Here is a 15,667-nt window from a genome sequence, read left to right on the forward strand (position 1 = left end):
GCCCATGATGCTCTCTTTCTCCTTACAAGATGCCTGTCTCTCCCTAAGTTGACCTACTTTCTGAGATGTTCTCCATCCTACAGCAGCCCTAAGTTAAATGTGTATGACACCCTTCTGAGGTCCATGCTGGTGAAAGTCCTGAACCTGCCATTGGACGACTCTCAGTGGGAGCAAGCAACCCTTCCTGTAAGACTCGGCGGCCTTGGTGTCCGCACAGCCTCCCAAATTGCTCTACCAGCCTTCCTTTCCTCCTCTCATGCATCGCACGACCTCGTCAGAGATATTTTACCTGCAACCCTGAGAGATTCAGCAGGAATACACGATCCTGCTTTCACTGAATGATCAAATCAGTGGAATGTTGTTGCAGCCCCAGCAACCATTATAGAGCCAACAAAACAACACAAACAGTCCGGCTGGGACCACCCTCTAGTGGAAAAAGTAGCTGATGCCATGCTAAGCGTAGCAACATCAGACACGGAGAAAGCCCGCCTCAGAGCAGTTCGTGCCCCCCATGCAGGAGACTTCCTCCTGGCAGTACCCATGTCTGCAATGGGCACGCGCCTAGATCCAGAATCCCTTCGTGTAGCAGTGGCCCTCCGCCTTGGTGCCCCAATTCACACTGAATACAAGTGTATTTGCAACAGGGTGGAAGCAGACCAATACGGACTGCATGGGTTGCATTGCGGAAGCACAAAGGGCTGGCATGCAAGACACAACGAGGTCAATGACATCATCAAGAGAAGCCTCGTCTCAGCTGGGTGCCCAGCGGAGAGAGAACCTCGTATCCAAGGGGTCCAAAACCCGGATTTCCCAGCACTTCGCCCTGATGGCATCACCATATACTCATGGAAGGAGGGTAGACAGTTGGTGTGGGACTACACATGTGTATCTACCCTGGCTGGCACCTATGTACACTTCGGAGCTGATCAAGCAGGTGGGGCGGCCAACCACAGGGAAACAGCAAAATCACTCAAGTACAGGCGACTGGAAGGTCAATACCTCTTTGTTCCCATAGCGTCTGAGACGCATGGCCCCTGGGGCAAGAGTGCCTTGGGATTTCTCAAGGAATTGGGGTCCAAGCTCATTGACGTCACCAGAGACCCAAGGGCTTCCAGTTTTTTATTTCAGCGTCTCAGTGTGGCGATCCAGAGGGGAAATGCTTGCTGCGTCCTCGGTTCCTGTCCAGAAGCGGAGGAGCTTCAAGAGATCCATAACCTTTAGGCATTTGTCTTGTATGTTTTGTAACCTTTAAATACACAATAAAGGAAAAAAAAAAGGGAAGGGGGTGGTAGGAGAAAAGCACACAGAAACTGTATTGGAGGGAATACACATTCCCTCCAATGCGTTATGTGTGGTTTCCTCCGAGGCTATGGGTCCCCCTTCTTCCAGCCAGAGGTGGTGCTCCCTTCCCTATATATTAAAAAAAAAAAAAAAAAAAATATATATATATATATATATATATATATATATATATATATATATATATATATATATATATATAAAATGGAAGGGAGTACCACCTCTAGCTGGAAAAAGGGGGACCCATAGCCTCGGAGGAAACCACGCATAACGCATTAGAGGGACCTATACCAACCTACCTATATATATATATATATATATATATATATATATATATATATATATATATATATATATATATATATATATATATATATATATGTCGTACCTAGTAGCCAGAACGCACTTCTCAGCCTAGTATGCAAGGCCCGATTTGCCTGATAAGCCACGTTTTCATGAATTATTTGTTTTTCGACTACCTAACCTACCTAACCTAACCTAACCTAACTTTTTCGGCCACCTAACCTAACCTAACCTATTAAGATAGGTTAGGTTAGGTTAGGTAGGGTTGGTTAGGTTCGATCATATATCTACCTTAATTTTAACTCCAATAAAAAAAAATGACCTCATACATAATGAAATGGGTAGCTTTATCATTTCATAAGAAAAAAAATAGAGCAAATATATTAATTCAGGAAAACTTGGCTTATTAGGCAAATCGGGCCTTGCATAGTAGGCTGAGAAGTGTGTTCTGGCCAAACTATGGCCAGAACACAAACTATGTGCGTTCTGGCTACCTAGTAGCCAGAACGCACTTCTCAGCCTACTATGCAAGGCCTGATTTGCCTAATAAGCCAGGTTTTCATGAATTAATGCTTTTTCGACTACCTAACCTACCTAACCTAACCTAACATAACTTTTTCGGCTACCTAACCTATCCTAACCTATAAAGATAGGTTAGGTTAGGTTAGGTTGGGTTGGTTAGGTTCGGTCATATATCTAAGTTAATTTTAACTCCAATAAAAAAAAATTTACCTCATACATAATGAAATAGGTAGCTTTATCATTTAATAAGAAAAAAATTATAGAAAATATATTAATTCAAGAAAACTTGGCTTATTAGGCAAATTGGGCCTAGCATTGTAGGCTGAGAAGTGCGTTCTGGCTACTAGGTACGACATATATATATATATATATATATATATATATATATATATATATATATATGCGAACAAGCCTGAATGGTCCCCAGGACAATATGCAACTGACAACTCACACCCCAGAAGTGACTCGAACCCATACTCCCAGAAGCAACGCAACTGGTATGTACAAGACGCCTTAATCCACTTGACCATCACGACCGGACATAATGAGGTGATAGCCGAGGCTACCTACCTTGAGGCTACCTTGAGGTGCTTCCGGGGCTCAGCGTCCCCGCGGCCCGGTCGTCGACCAGGCCTCCTGGTTGCTGGACTGATCAACCAGGCTGTTAGACGCGGCTGCTCGCAGCCTGACGTATGAGTCACAGCCTGGTTGATCAGGTATTCTTTGGAGGTGCTTATCCAGTTCTCTCTTGAACACTGTGAGGGGTTTGCCAGTTATGCCCCTTATGTGTAGTGGAAGCGTGTTGAACAGTCTCGGGCCTCTGATGTTGATAGAGTTCTCTCTCAGAGTACCTGTTGCACCTCTGCTTTTCAACGGGGGTATTCTGCACATCCTGCCATGTCTTCTGGTCTCATGTGGTGTTATTTCTGTGTGCAGGTTTGGGACCAGCCCCTCAATTATTTTCCACGTGTAAATTATTATGTATCTCTCCCGCCTGCGCTCAAGGGAGTACAGATTTAGGCTCTTTAGTCGGTCCCAGTAATTTAGATGTTTTACTGAGTGGATTCTAGCAGTAAAGGATCTCTGCACGCTCTCTAGGTCAGCAATTTCTCCAGCTTTGAAAGGGGCTGTCATTGTGCAGCAGTACTCCACTCTAGAGAGCACAAGCGTTTTGAAAAGTATCATCATCGGTATAGCATCTCTAGTGTGAAAAGTTCTTGTTATCCAACCTGTCATTTTTCTTGCAGTTGTGACGGCTACTTTATTGTGTTCTTTAAAGGTAAGGTCTTCCGACATGAGTACACCCAGGTCCTTTACATTGCCTTTTCGTTCTATGTTTTGATTTGCCTGCGTTTTGTACGTGGTTTCTGTTTTTATATTTTCAATTTTTCCGTAGCGCATGAGCTGAAACTTATCCTCGTTGAATACCATATTATTTTCTGTAGCCCATAGAAAGACCTGATCTACATCTGATTGGAGGTTTGCCGTGTCCTCTATGTTGCCAACTCTCATGAAAATCCTAGTGTCATCTGCAAAGGATGATACAGTGCTATAGGTTGTGTTCTGGTCTATGTCCGATATGAGGATGAGAAAAAGTACTGGAGCAAGCACAGTACCCTGGGGGACTGAGCTCTTCACGGTTGATGGGCTGGATTTTATTTTGTTGACTATTACACATTGGGTTCTGTCAGTCAGGAAATTGTAGATCCATCTGCCTATTTTCCCGGTAATTCCTTTTGAACGCATTTTATGTGCAATAACACCATGGTCACATTTATCAAAAGCTTTTGCGAAATCTGTGTAAATTACATCAGCGTTTTGTTTGTCTTCCATAGCATCTAATGCCATATCATAGTGGTCCAGCAACTGCGACAGGCAAGAGCGCCCTGTTCTGAAACCATGTTGTCCGGGGTTATGGAGATGCTGTGATTCCATGTATTTTGTGATCTTACTTCTTAGCACTCTCTCAAAAATTTTTATGATATGCGATGTTAGTGCTATCGGTCTGTAATTTTTTGCCTCTGCCTTATTTCCTCCTTTATGGAGTGGTGCTATCTCTGCTGTTTTTAGTATGTCAGGGATAACGCCAGTATCTAGGCTTTGTCTCCACAGAATGTGAAGGGCCTGCGATAGTGGTTTTTTACAGTTCTTGATGAATATGGAGTTCCAAGAATCCGGGCCTGGTGCAGAGTGCATAGGCATACTGTTTATGGCTTCTTCAAAATCTAGTGGGGATAGGGCGACGTCTGATATATGATTTGATGTTGGTATCATATCCATGAAAAATTCATTTGGGTTATCAATCTTTAGTGCATTTAATGGCTCACTGAAAACAGAGTCGTACTGCTTCCTTAGTAACTCGCTCATTTCTTTGTTGTCATCTGTGAAAGTTCCATCTCCCTTTCGCAGGGGCCCGATACTAGATGTGGTTTTTGATCTTGATTTTGCATAGGAGAAAAAATATTTCGGATTTCTCTCTATTTCACTGATGGCCTTTTGCTCTCTTTGCCTCTCCTGGGTTTTGTATGATTCTTGTAGCTTGAGTTCAATTGTTTCTATTTCTCTACCTAACCTTCTTCGCCGTTCTTGAGATAGGGTGCGACTCTCAAGTTGTTCCGCGATTCGTTTTCTTCGCCTATATAGGGAACGACGTTCCCGTTCCAATCTGCATCTCTTTCTCTTTTTTCTTAGGGGTATGCGGTTTGAACATATCTCTAGTGCTACTGAGCTTATTTTTTCCAGGCACTGGTTCAGGTTTGCATTTCCTAGCTGTTCTTCCCAGTTTATTTCTGTGAAGTCCTGGTTTATTTGCTCCCAGTTTATCCGTTTATTATTGAAGTTGAATTTGCTGAAATCTCCTCCACCGGGAATCTGGACTGGTTTTGAAGGTCCATTCCCCATGGTTGTCAGAACTTCAATTAAGTTGTGATCTGAGTAACAGGTAATTGTAATCATTATGTTCCCGATCAACTCATCATTATTAGTGAAAATGAGGTCCAGCGTGTTCTCCTTCCTAGTTGGTTCTACTATTTGCTGGTTTAAGGCAAACCTATCGCACATCCGTAGCAGGTCATTTGCATGTGCCTGCTCATTTAGGCTACTTCCTGGTATTCTTTCTGATATTACTGTATTAGCCAGGTGCTTCCATTTCAGGTGCCGTAGGTTGAAGTCCCCAAGCAGGATGATGTTCGGAGCTGGATTTGTGAGGTTTTCCAAGCAGTGCTCTATTTTCATTAGTTGGTCTTTAAACTGCTGAGGGTTTGCCTCCGGTGACTTATATACAAGGACAATAACTACATTTAGGATCTCTATTTTGACTATCAGCACTTCCACCAGATCATTTGAGGTGTTTAGCAGCTCAGTACAGATGAGTGTGTCTTTGATGTAGAGGCTGACCCCACCCTGAAGCCGGTGTTTCCTATCACATCTGAAGAGATTGTATTCTGAGATCCATATTTCACCATCAAGGTAGTCCTTTGTGTGAGTTTCCGTTAGGGCTGCAAACACTGCATTTGCCTCATGAAGGAGACCATCTATAAAATGAACTTTGTTGGATTTGCGTGTTTTTATACCCTGGATGTTGGCAAATATAAATGATGTTATCGTGTTAGTGGAAGTGCTGGATGCTTTAATTGGTGTTAATATCTGAGGCTCTGGTAAGGAGGCCACTGTGTTTGCGTCCTCTCTAGCATTTGACCGAGTTGGTGGTAGAGTCTGGTCATTTTTAGCCATTCTTCTCCTCCTCCTCTTGCTAAAAAATTATCCCGGTTGATGGAGTAGTGGCTGTTTTCATAGTGGTAGTCTGTCGGTTTTATTCGCCTGGTGCCTCTTATATGAAAAGCTGGGCATTCAGCATTGAAGCACTCTTTCCTGTCCAAAGAGTTCTTGCAAATTTCTGGGTGAAAGAATTCACAGCTTTTGGTACATTTACCTGTATTGAGGAGGTTTCTGCACTTTCTAGGGTGATCGTGTGTACATGTTCCATTTATTCTTCCCGATTCCCCATGCTTACAGGTTGCCCATCTGTAATGCCAGGCTATTTGAACCACCCCACCGCCGGCACTCGGATAGTTATCTTGGGCATAGCATTTTACCAAATCACCTCATTCTTTGGGGCACACGTGAGGAACACAAATGCGAACAAGCCTGAATGGTCCCCAGGACAATATGCAACTGAAAACTCACACCCCAGAAGTGACTCGAACCCATACTCCCAGAAGCAACGCAACTGGAATGTACAAGACGCCTTAATCCACTTGACCATCACGACCGGACATAATGAGGTGATAGCCGAGGCTATTTGAACCACCCCACCGCCGGCACTCGGATAGTTATCTTGGGCATAGCATTTTACCAAATCACCTCATTCTTTGGGGCACACGTGAGGAACACAAATGCGAACAAGCCTGAATGGTCCCCAGGACAATATGCAACTGAAAACTCAAAATTGTCCTGGGGACCATTCAGGCTTGTTCGCATTTGTGTTCCTCACGTGTGCCCCAAAGAATGAGGTGATTTGGTAAAATGCTATGCCCAAGATAACTATCCGAGTGCCGGCGGTGGGGTGGTTCAAATAGCCTCGGCTATCACCTCATTATGTCCGGTCGTGATGGTCAAGTGGATTAAGGCGTCTTGTACATACCAGTTGCGTTGCTTCTGGGAGTATGGGTTCGAGTCACTTCTGGGGTGTGAGTTTTCAGTTGCATATTGTCCTGGGGACCATTCAGGCTTGTTCGCATTTGTGTTCCTCACGTGTGCCCCAAAGAATGAGGTGATTTGGTAAAATGCTATGCCCAAGATAACTATCCGAGTGCCGGCGGTGGGGTGGTTCAAATAGCCTCGGCTATCACCTCATTATGTCCGGTCGTGATGGTCAAGTGGATTAAGGCGTCTTGTACATACCAGTTGCGTTGCTTCTGGGAGTATGGGTTCGAGTCACTTCTGGGGTGTGAGTTTTCAGTTGCATATTGTCCTGGGGACCATTCAGGCTTGTTCGCATTTGTGTTCCTCACGTGTGCCCCAAAGAATGAGGTGATTTGGTAAAATGCTATGCCCAAGATAACTATCCGAGTGCCGGCGGTGGGGTGGTTCAAATAGCCTCGGCTATCACCTCATTATGTCCGGTCGTGATGGTCAAGTGGATTAAGGCGTCTTGTACATACCAGTTGCGTTGCTTCTGGGAGTATGGGTTCGAGTCACTTCTGTGGTGTGAGTTTTCAGTTGCATATTGTCCTGGGGACCATTCAGGCTTGTTCGCATTTGTGTTCCTCACGTGTGCCCCAAAGAATGAGGTGATTTGGTAAAATGCTATGCCCAAGATAACTATCCGAGTGCCGGCGGTGGGGTGGTTCAAATAGCCTCGGCTATCACCTCATTATGTCCGGTCGTGATGGTCAAGTGGATTAAAGCGTCTTGTACATACCAGTTGCGTTGCTTCTGGGAGTATGGGTTCGAGTCACTTCTGGGGTGTGAGTTTTCAGTTGCATATTGTCCTGGGGACCATTCAGGCTTGTTCGCATTTGTGTTCCTCACGTGTGCCCCAAAGAATGAGGTGATTTGGTAAAATGCTATGCCCAAGATAACTATCCGAGTGCCGGCGGTGGGGTGGTTCAAATAGCCTCGGCTATCACCTCATTATGTCCGGTCGTGATGGTCAAGTGGATTAAGGCGTCTTGTACATACCAGTTGCGTTGCTTCTGGGAGTATGGGTTCGAGTCACTTCTGGGGTGTGAGTTTTCAGTTGCATATTGTCCTGGGGACCATTCAGGCTTGTTCGCATTTGTGTTCCTCACGTGTGCCCCAAAGAATGAGGTGATTTGGTAAAATGCTATGCCCAAGATAACTATCCGAGTGCCGGCGGTGGGGTGGTTCAAATAGCCTCGGCTATCACCTCATTATGTCCGGTCGAGATGGTCAAGTGGATTAAGGCGTCTTGTACATACCAGTTGCGTTGCTTCTGGGAGTATGGGTTCGAGTCACTTCTGGGGTGTGAGTTTTCAGTTGCATATTGTCCTGGGGACCATTCAGGCTTGTTCGCATTTGTGTTCCTCACGTGTGCCTAAGGCGTCTTGTACATACCAGTTGCGTTGCTTCTGGGAGTATGGGTTCGAGTCACTTCTGGGGTGTGAGTTTTCAGTTGCATATTGTCCTGGGGACCATTCAGGCTTGTTCGCATTTGTGTTCCTCACGTGTGCCCCAAAGAATGAGGTGATTTGGTAAAATGCTATGCCCAAGATAACTATCCGAGTGCCGGCGGTGGGGTGGTTCAAATAGCCTCGGCTATCACCTCATTATGTCCGGTCGTGATGGTCAAGTGGATTAAGGCGTCTTGTACATACCAGTTGCGTTGCTTCTGGGAGTATGGGTTCGAGTCACTTCTGGGGTGTGAGTTTTCAGTTGCATATTGTCCTGGGGACCATTCAGGCTTGTTCGCATTTGTGTTCCTCACGTGTGCCCCAAAGAATGAGGTGATTTGGTAAAATGCTATGCCCAAGATAACTATCCGAGTGCCGGCGGTGGGGTGGTTCAAATAGCCTCGGCTATCACCTCATTATGACCGATCGTGATGGTCAAGTGGATTAAGGCGTCTTGTACATACCAGTTGCGTTGCTTCTGGGAGTATGGGTTCGAGTCACTTCTGGGGTGTGAGTTTTCAGTTGCATATTGTCCTGGGGACCATTCAGGCTTGTTCGCATTTGTGTTCCTCACGTGTGCCCCAAAGAATGAGGTGATTTGGTAAAATGCTATGCCCAAGATAACTATCCGAGTGCCGGCGGTGGGGTGGTTCAAATAGCCTCGGCTATCACCTCATTATGTCCGGTCGTGATGGTCAAGTGGATTAAGGCGTCTTGTACATACCAGTTGCGTTGCTTCTGGGAGTATGGGTTCGAGTCACTTCTGGGGTGTGAGTTTTCAGTTGCATATTGTCCTGGGGACCATTCAGGCTTGTTCGCATTTGTGTTCCTCACGTGTGCCCCAAAGAATGAGGTGATTTGGTAAAATGCTATGCCCAAGATAACTATCCGAGTGCCGGCGGTGGGGTGGTTCAAATAGCCTCGGCTATCACCTCATTATGACCGGTCGTGATGGTCAAGTGGATTACGGCGTCTTGTACATACCAGTTGCGTTGCTTCTGGGAGTATGGGTTCGAGTCACTTCTGGGGTGTGAGTTTTCAGTTGCATATTGTCCTGGGGACCATTCAGGCTTGTTCGCATTTGTGTTCCTCACGTGTGCCCCAAAGAATGAGGTGATTTGGTAAAATGCTATGCCCAAGATAACTATCCGAGTGCCGGCGGTGGGGTGGTTCAAATAGCCTCGGCTATCACCTCATTATGTCCGGTCGTGATGGTCAAGTGGATTAAGGCGTCTTGTACATACCAGTTGCGTTGCTTCTGGGAGTATGGGTTCGAGTCACTTCTGGGGTGTGAGTTTTCAGTTGCATATTGTCCTGGGGACCATTCAGGCTTGTACGCATTTGTGTTCCTCACGTGTGCCCCAAAGAATGAGGTGATTTGGTAAAATGCTATGCCCAAGATAACTATCCGAGTGCCGGCGGTGGGGTGGTTCAAATAGCCTCGGCTATCACCTCATTATGTCCGGTCGTGATGGTCAAGTGGATTAAGGCGTCTTGTACATACCAGTTGCGTTGCTTCTGGGAGTATGGGTTCGAGTCACTTCTGGGGTGTGAGTTTTCAGTTGCATATTGTCCTGGGGACCATTCAGGCTTGTTCGCATTTGTGTTCCTCACGTGTGCCCCAAAGAATGAGGTGATTTGGTAAAATGCTATGCCCAAGATAACTATCCGAGTGCCGGCGGTGGGGTGGTTCAAATAGCCTCGGCTATCACCTCATTATGTCCGGTCGAGATGGTCAAGTGGATTAAGGCGTCTTGTACATACCAGTTGCGTTGCTTCTGGGAGTATGGGTTCGAGTCACTTCTGGGGTGTGAGTTTTCAGTTGCATATTGTCCTGGGGACCATTCAGGCTTGTTCGCATTTGTGTTCCTCACGTGTGCCCCAAAGAATGAGGTGATTTGGTAAAATGCTATGCCCAAGATAACTATCCGAGTGCCGGCGGTGGGGTGGTTCAAATAGCCTCGGCTATCACCTCATTATGTCCGGTCGTGATGGTCAAGTGGATTAAGGCGTCTTGTACATACCAGTTTCGTTGCTTCTGGGAGTATGGGTTCGAGTCACTTCTGGGGTGTGAGTTTTCAGTTGCATATTGTCTTGGGGACCATTCAGGCTTGTTCGCATTTGTGTTCCTCACGTGTGCCCCAAAGAATGAGGTGATTTGGTAAAATGCTATGCCCAAGATAACTATCCGAGTGCCGGCGGTGGGGTGGTTCAAATAGCCTCGGCTATCACCTCATTATGTCCGGTCGAGATGGTCAAGTGGATTAAGGCGTCTTGTACATACCAGTTGCGTTGCTTCTGGGAGTATGGGTTCGAGTCACTTCTGGGGTGTGAGTTTTCAGTTGCATATTGTCCTGGGGACCATTCAGGCTTGTTCGCATTTGTGTTCCTCACGTGTGCCTACGGCGTCTTGTACATACCAGTTGCGTTGCTTCTGGGAGTATGGGTTCGAGTCACTTCTGGGGTGTGAGTTTTCAGTTGCATATTGTCCTGGGGACCATTCAGGCTTGTTCGCATTTGTGTTCCTCACGTGTGCCCCAAAGAATGAGGTGATTTGGTAAAATGCTATGCCCAAGATAACTATCCGAGTGCCGGCGGTGGGGTGGTTCAAATAGCCTCGGCTATCACCTCATTATGTCCGGTCGAGATGGTCAAGTGGATTAAGGCGTCTTGTACATACCAGTTGCGTTGCTTCTGGGAGTATGGGTTCGAGTCACTTCTGGGGTGTGAGTTTTCAGTTGCATATTGTCCTGGGGACCATTCAGGCTTGTTCGCATTTGTGTTCCTCACGTGTGCCTAAGGCGTCTTGTACATACCAGTTGCGTTGCTTCTGGGAGTATGGGTTCGAGTCACTTCTGGGGTGTGAGTTTTCAGTTGCATATTGTCCTGGGGACCATTCAGGCTTGTTCGCATTTGTGTTCCTCACGTGTGCCCCAAAGAATGAGGTGATTTGGTAAAATGCTATGCCCAAGATAACTATCCGAGTGCCGGCGGTGGGGTGGTTCAAATAGCCTCGGCTATCACCTCATTATGTCCGGTCGTGATGGTCAAGTGGATTAAGGCGTCTTGTACATACCAGTTGCGTTGCTTCTGGGAGTATGGGTTCGAGTCACTTCTGGGGTGTGAGTTTTCAGTTGCATATTGTCCTGGGGACCATTCAGGCTTGTTCGCATTTGTGTTCCTCACGTGTGCCCCAAAGAATGAGGTGATTTGGTAAAATGCTATGCCCAAGATAACTATCCGAGTGCCGGCGGTGGGGTGGTTCAAATAGCCTCGGCTATCACCTCATTATGACCGGTCGTGATGGTCAAGTGGATTAAGGCGTCTTGTACATACCAGTTGCGTTGCTTCTGGGAGTATGGGTTCGAGTCACTTCTGGGGTGTGAGTTTTCAGTTGCATATTGTCCTGGGGACCATTCAGGCTTGTTCGCATTTGTGTTCCTCACGTGTGCCCCAAAGAATGAGGTGATTTGGTAAAATGCTATGCCCAAGATAATTATCCGAGTGCCGGCGGTGGGGTGGTTCAAATAGCCTCGGCTATCACCTCATTATGTCCGGTCGTGATGGTCAAGTGGATTAAGGCGTCTTGTACATACCAGTTGCGTTGCTTCTGGGAGTATGGGTTCGAGTCACTTCTGGGGTGTGAGTTTTCAGTTGCATATTGTCCTGGGGACCATTCAGGCTTGTTCGCATTTGTGTTCCTCACGTGTGCCCCAAAGAATGAGGTGATTTGGTAAAATGCTATGCCCAAGATAACTATCCGAGTGCCGGCGGTGGGGTGGTTCAAATAGCCTCGGCTATCACCTCATTATGTCCGGTCGTGATGGTCAAGTGGATTAAGGCGTCTTGTACATACCAGTTGCGTTGCTTCTGGGAGTATGGGTTCGAGTCACTTCTGGGGTGTGAGTTTTCAGTTGCATATTGTCCTGGGGACCATTCAGGCTTGTTCGCATTTGTGTTCCTCACGTGTGCCCCAAAGAATGAGGTGATTTGGTAAAATGCTATGCCCAAGATAACTATCCGAGTGCCGGCGGTGGGGTGGTTCAAATAGCCTCGGCTATCACCTCATTATGACCGGTCATGATGGTCAAGTGGATTACGGCGTCTTGTACATACCAGTTGCGTTGCTTCTGGGAGTATGGGTTCGAGTCACTTCTGGGGTGTGAGTTTTCAGTTGCATATTGTCCTGGGGACCATTCAGGCTTGTTCGCATTTGTGTTCCTCACGTGTGCCCCAAAGAATGAGGTGATTTGGTAAAATGCTATGCCCAAGATAACTATCCGAGTGCCGGCGGTGGGGTGGTTCAAATAGCCTCGGCTATCACCTCATTATGTACAGTCGTGATGGTCAAGTGGATTAAGGCGTCTTGTACATACCAGTTGCGTTGCTTCTGGGAGTATGGGTTCGAGTCACTTCTGGGGTGTGAGTTTTCAGTTGCATATTGTCCTGGGGACCATTCAGGCTTGTACGCATTTGTGTTCCTCACGTGTGCCCCAAAGAATGAGGTGATTTGGTAAAATGCTATGCCCAAGATAACTATCCGAGTGCCGGCGGTGGGGTGGTTCAAATAGCCTCGGCTATCACCTCATTATGTCCGGTCGTGATGGTCAAGTGGATTAAGGCGTCTTGTACATACCAGTTGCGTTGCTTCTGGGAGTATGGGTTCGAGTCACTTCTGGGGTGTGAGTTTTCAGTTGCATATTGTCCTGGGGACCATTCAGGCTTGTTCGCATTTGTGTTCCTCACGTGTGCCCCAAAGAATGAGGTGATTTGGTAAAATGCTATGCCCAAGATAACTATCCGAGTGCCGGCGGTGGGGTGGTTCAAATAGCCTCGGCTATCACCTCATTATGTCCGGTCGAGATGGTCAAGTGGATTAAGGCGTCTTGTACATACCAGTTGCGTTGCTTCTGGGAGTATGGGTTCGAGTCACTTCTGGGGTGTGAGTTTTCAGTTGCATATTGTCCTGGGGACCATTCAGGCTTGTTCGCATTTGTGTTCCTCACGTGTGCCTAAGGCGTCTTGTACATACCATTTGCGTTGCTTCTGGGAGTATGGGTTCGAGTCACTTCTGGGGTGTGAGTTTTCAGTTGCATATTGTCCTGGGGACCATTCAGGCTTGTTCGCATTTGTGTTCCTCACGTGTGCCCCAAAGAATGAGGTGATTTGGTAAAATGCTATGCCCAAGATAACTATCCGAGTGCCGGCGGTGGGGTGGTTCAAATAGCCTCGGCTATCACCTCATTATGACCGGTCGTGATGGTCAAGTGGATTAAGGCGTCTTGTACATACCAGTTGCGTTGCTTCTGGGAGTATGGGTTCGAGTCACTTCTGAGGTGTGAGTTTTCAGTTGCATATTGTCCTGGGGACCATTCAGGCTTGTTCGCATTTGTATTCCTCATGTGTGCCCCAAAGAATGAGGTGATTTGGTAAAATGCTATGCCCAAGATAACTATCCGAGTGCCGGCGGTAGGGTGGTTCAAATAGCCTCGGCTATCACCTCATTATGTCCGGTCGTGATGGTCAAGTGGATTAAGGCGTCTTGTACATACCAGTTGCGTTGCTTCTGGGAGTATGGGTTCGAGTCACTTCTGGGGTGTGAGTTTTCAGTAGCATATTGTCCTGGGGACCATTCAGGCTTGTTCGCATTTGTGTTCCTCACGTGTGCCCCAAAGAATGAGGTGATTTGTTGGATAAATAACAGTGTAAGACCATTACAGTGAATCATTGTAGAATTGATTGTAGAAAAGACTGTTTGAGCCTGAGTACAGTGTAACTAAGTAATTCGGTTTATTTGTGCCAATATCGAGTGTGCGAGTTTCTAGTAATATTGGAGAATTTAAAGAATCCGCGCGCGTGAATCTAGCAAACAAGCAAATTTCGCGCGGAGAGTCTATTGCGATCAGCTGTTCTTGACACTTGATGAGGAGGGGGAGGTGTTGCCACCTAATGATCGCGGACTATTCGTGGGAACTTCCGGCCGCGTCAGGATTTGCTGATTTATTTGTTGTTGTTTGGCTTTGTGACATCTTTCATACATTTTAAGTAAAATACAAAACTCTCTTTGTGTTTTTATCATCCCCTCCATTGATCTTGTGGCTATACTATACCTGTAAGCATAGAGTGATAACAATAAGTACCTGCCTGATTCCTGATCTTTGAGTGTGACCTTGCCAAGGCTACCACTGAATACACCAGTCCACTGATGGTGTTACTGGCCACCTTAAACACCAGTTGGCGATCTTGTGGATAACCGTAGAGCCCTATTGTTGGGGAGGGCACACGACAGTCGATGTGCACGAGTCGTGTTCTCACTCTTTCTTAATTAGAGGCCGTTAAGATTGACTGGGAGACTCTCCTGGCGTGCAGTGGCGCCGTGAGGATCGAGGGAAGACCCGCAGGGCTACGGTGAGTTACCTTGAGCATAACTATTGCTCACCCCAGAGTAAGGGTAGAGAATTAATAGAGAGGTGAAACCCCAACATTGGCGACCTTGCCAGGATAACGATCGAAGTAAAGGTTGCAGTGGTACTTGGCAGTGGTGTTAGAGATCAGGTGAAGGTTATCACTCGTAGCACAAGATGGAGGATGATAAAGTAGCGAGGTTTATTGACTCTAGAGACGAACAGGTGCTGGAAGAGTGCACCAAGGCACAGTTACAGGCTATAGCGGATCATTTTGGAATAAAGCTGAAATCTGCCCGAGTTGGTGAAAGAAGACTAGAGATAATGGCTCAGCTAAAGGCTCGAGACGAAGCTTTGGGGGAGGAACGGCCCCAAACACCTGCCAGTGAGGGTGAGCACCTGAGTATTGGTGGAAGCAGCAGGGGATCCAGCGGCAGCAGGCACAGCATTAAGCTGGAAATAATGAAGCTGCAGCTGGAAGCACAGCAGCGCAAGGAAGAGCGAGAAGCACAGCAGCGCAAGGAAGAGCGAGAAGCACAGCAGCGCAAAGAAGAGCGAGAAGCACAGCAGTGCAAGGAAGAGCGAGAAGCAGAAGCGCAGCTGAGGAGAGAAGAGGCACAGCAGCGCAAAGAAGAGCGAGAAGCAGAAGCACAGCAGCGCAAAGAGGAGCGAGAAGCAGAAGCACAGATGAAGCATGAGGAGCGAGAAGCACAGATGCAGCGTGCGGAGCGAGAAGCACAACTGCGCCGAGAAGAACAAGAGCGAGAAGCACAGCTACGCAGGGAAGAACACGAGCGAGAAGTTAGGCTGAGACAAAGGGAAATAGAAGCCAACCAGGAGGTAGAGCTGAAGCGAGCTGAACTGGGACTAGGGGCCCCTGCCCCGCCACAGGAAGACCGACGAGTGAGGGAACGAGACCTGCCGGTCTTTGTGCCTAGTGAAGCCGAAAGTTTCTTCGATCACTTTGAGAGAGTTGCTGCTATGAAGAGGTGGCCGAGGGCGGAG

The sequence above is a fragment of the Procambarus clarkii genome, chromosome 9, assembly GCF_040958095.1.
Source record: "Procambarus clarkii isolate CNS0578487 chromosome 9, FALCON_Pclarkii_2.0, whole genome shotgun sequence".
Classification (NCBI taxonomy): domain Eukaryota; kingdom Metazoa; phylum Arthropoda; class Malacostraca; order Decapoda; family Cambaridae; genus Procambarus; species Procambarus clarkii.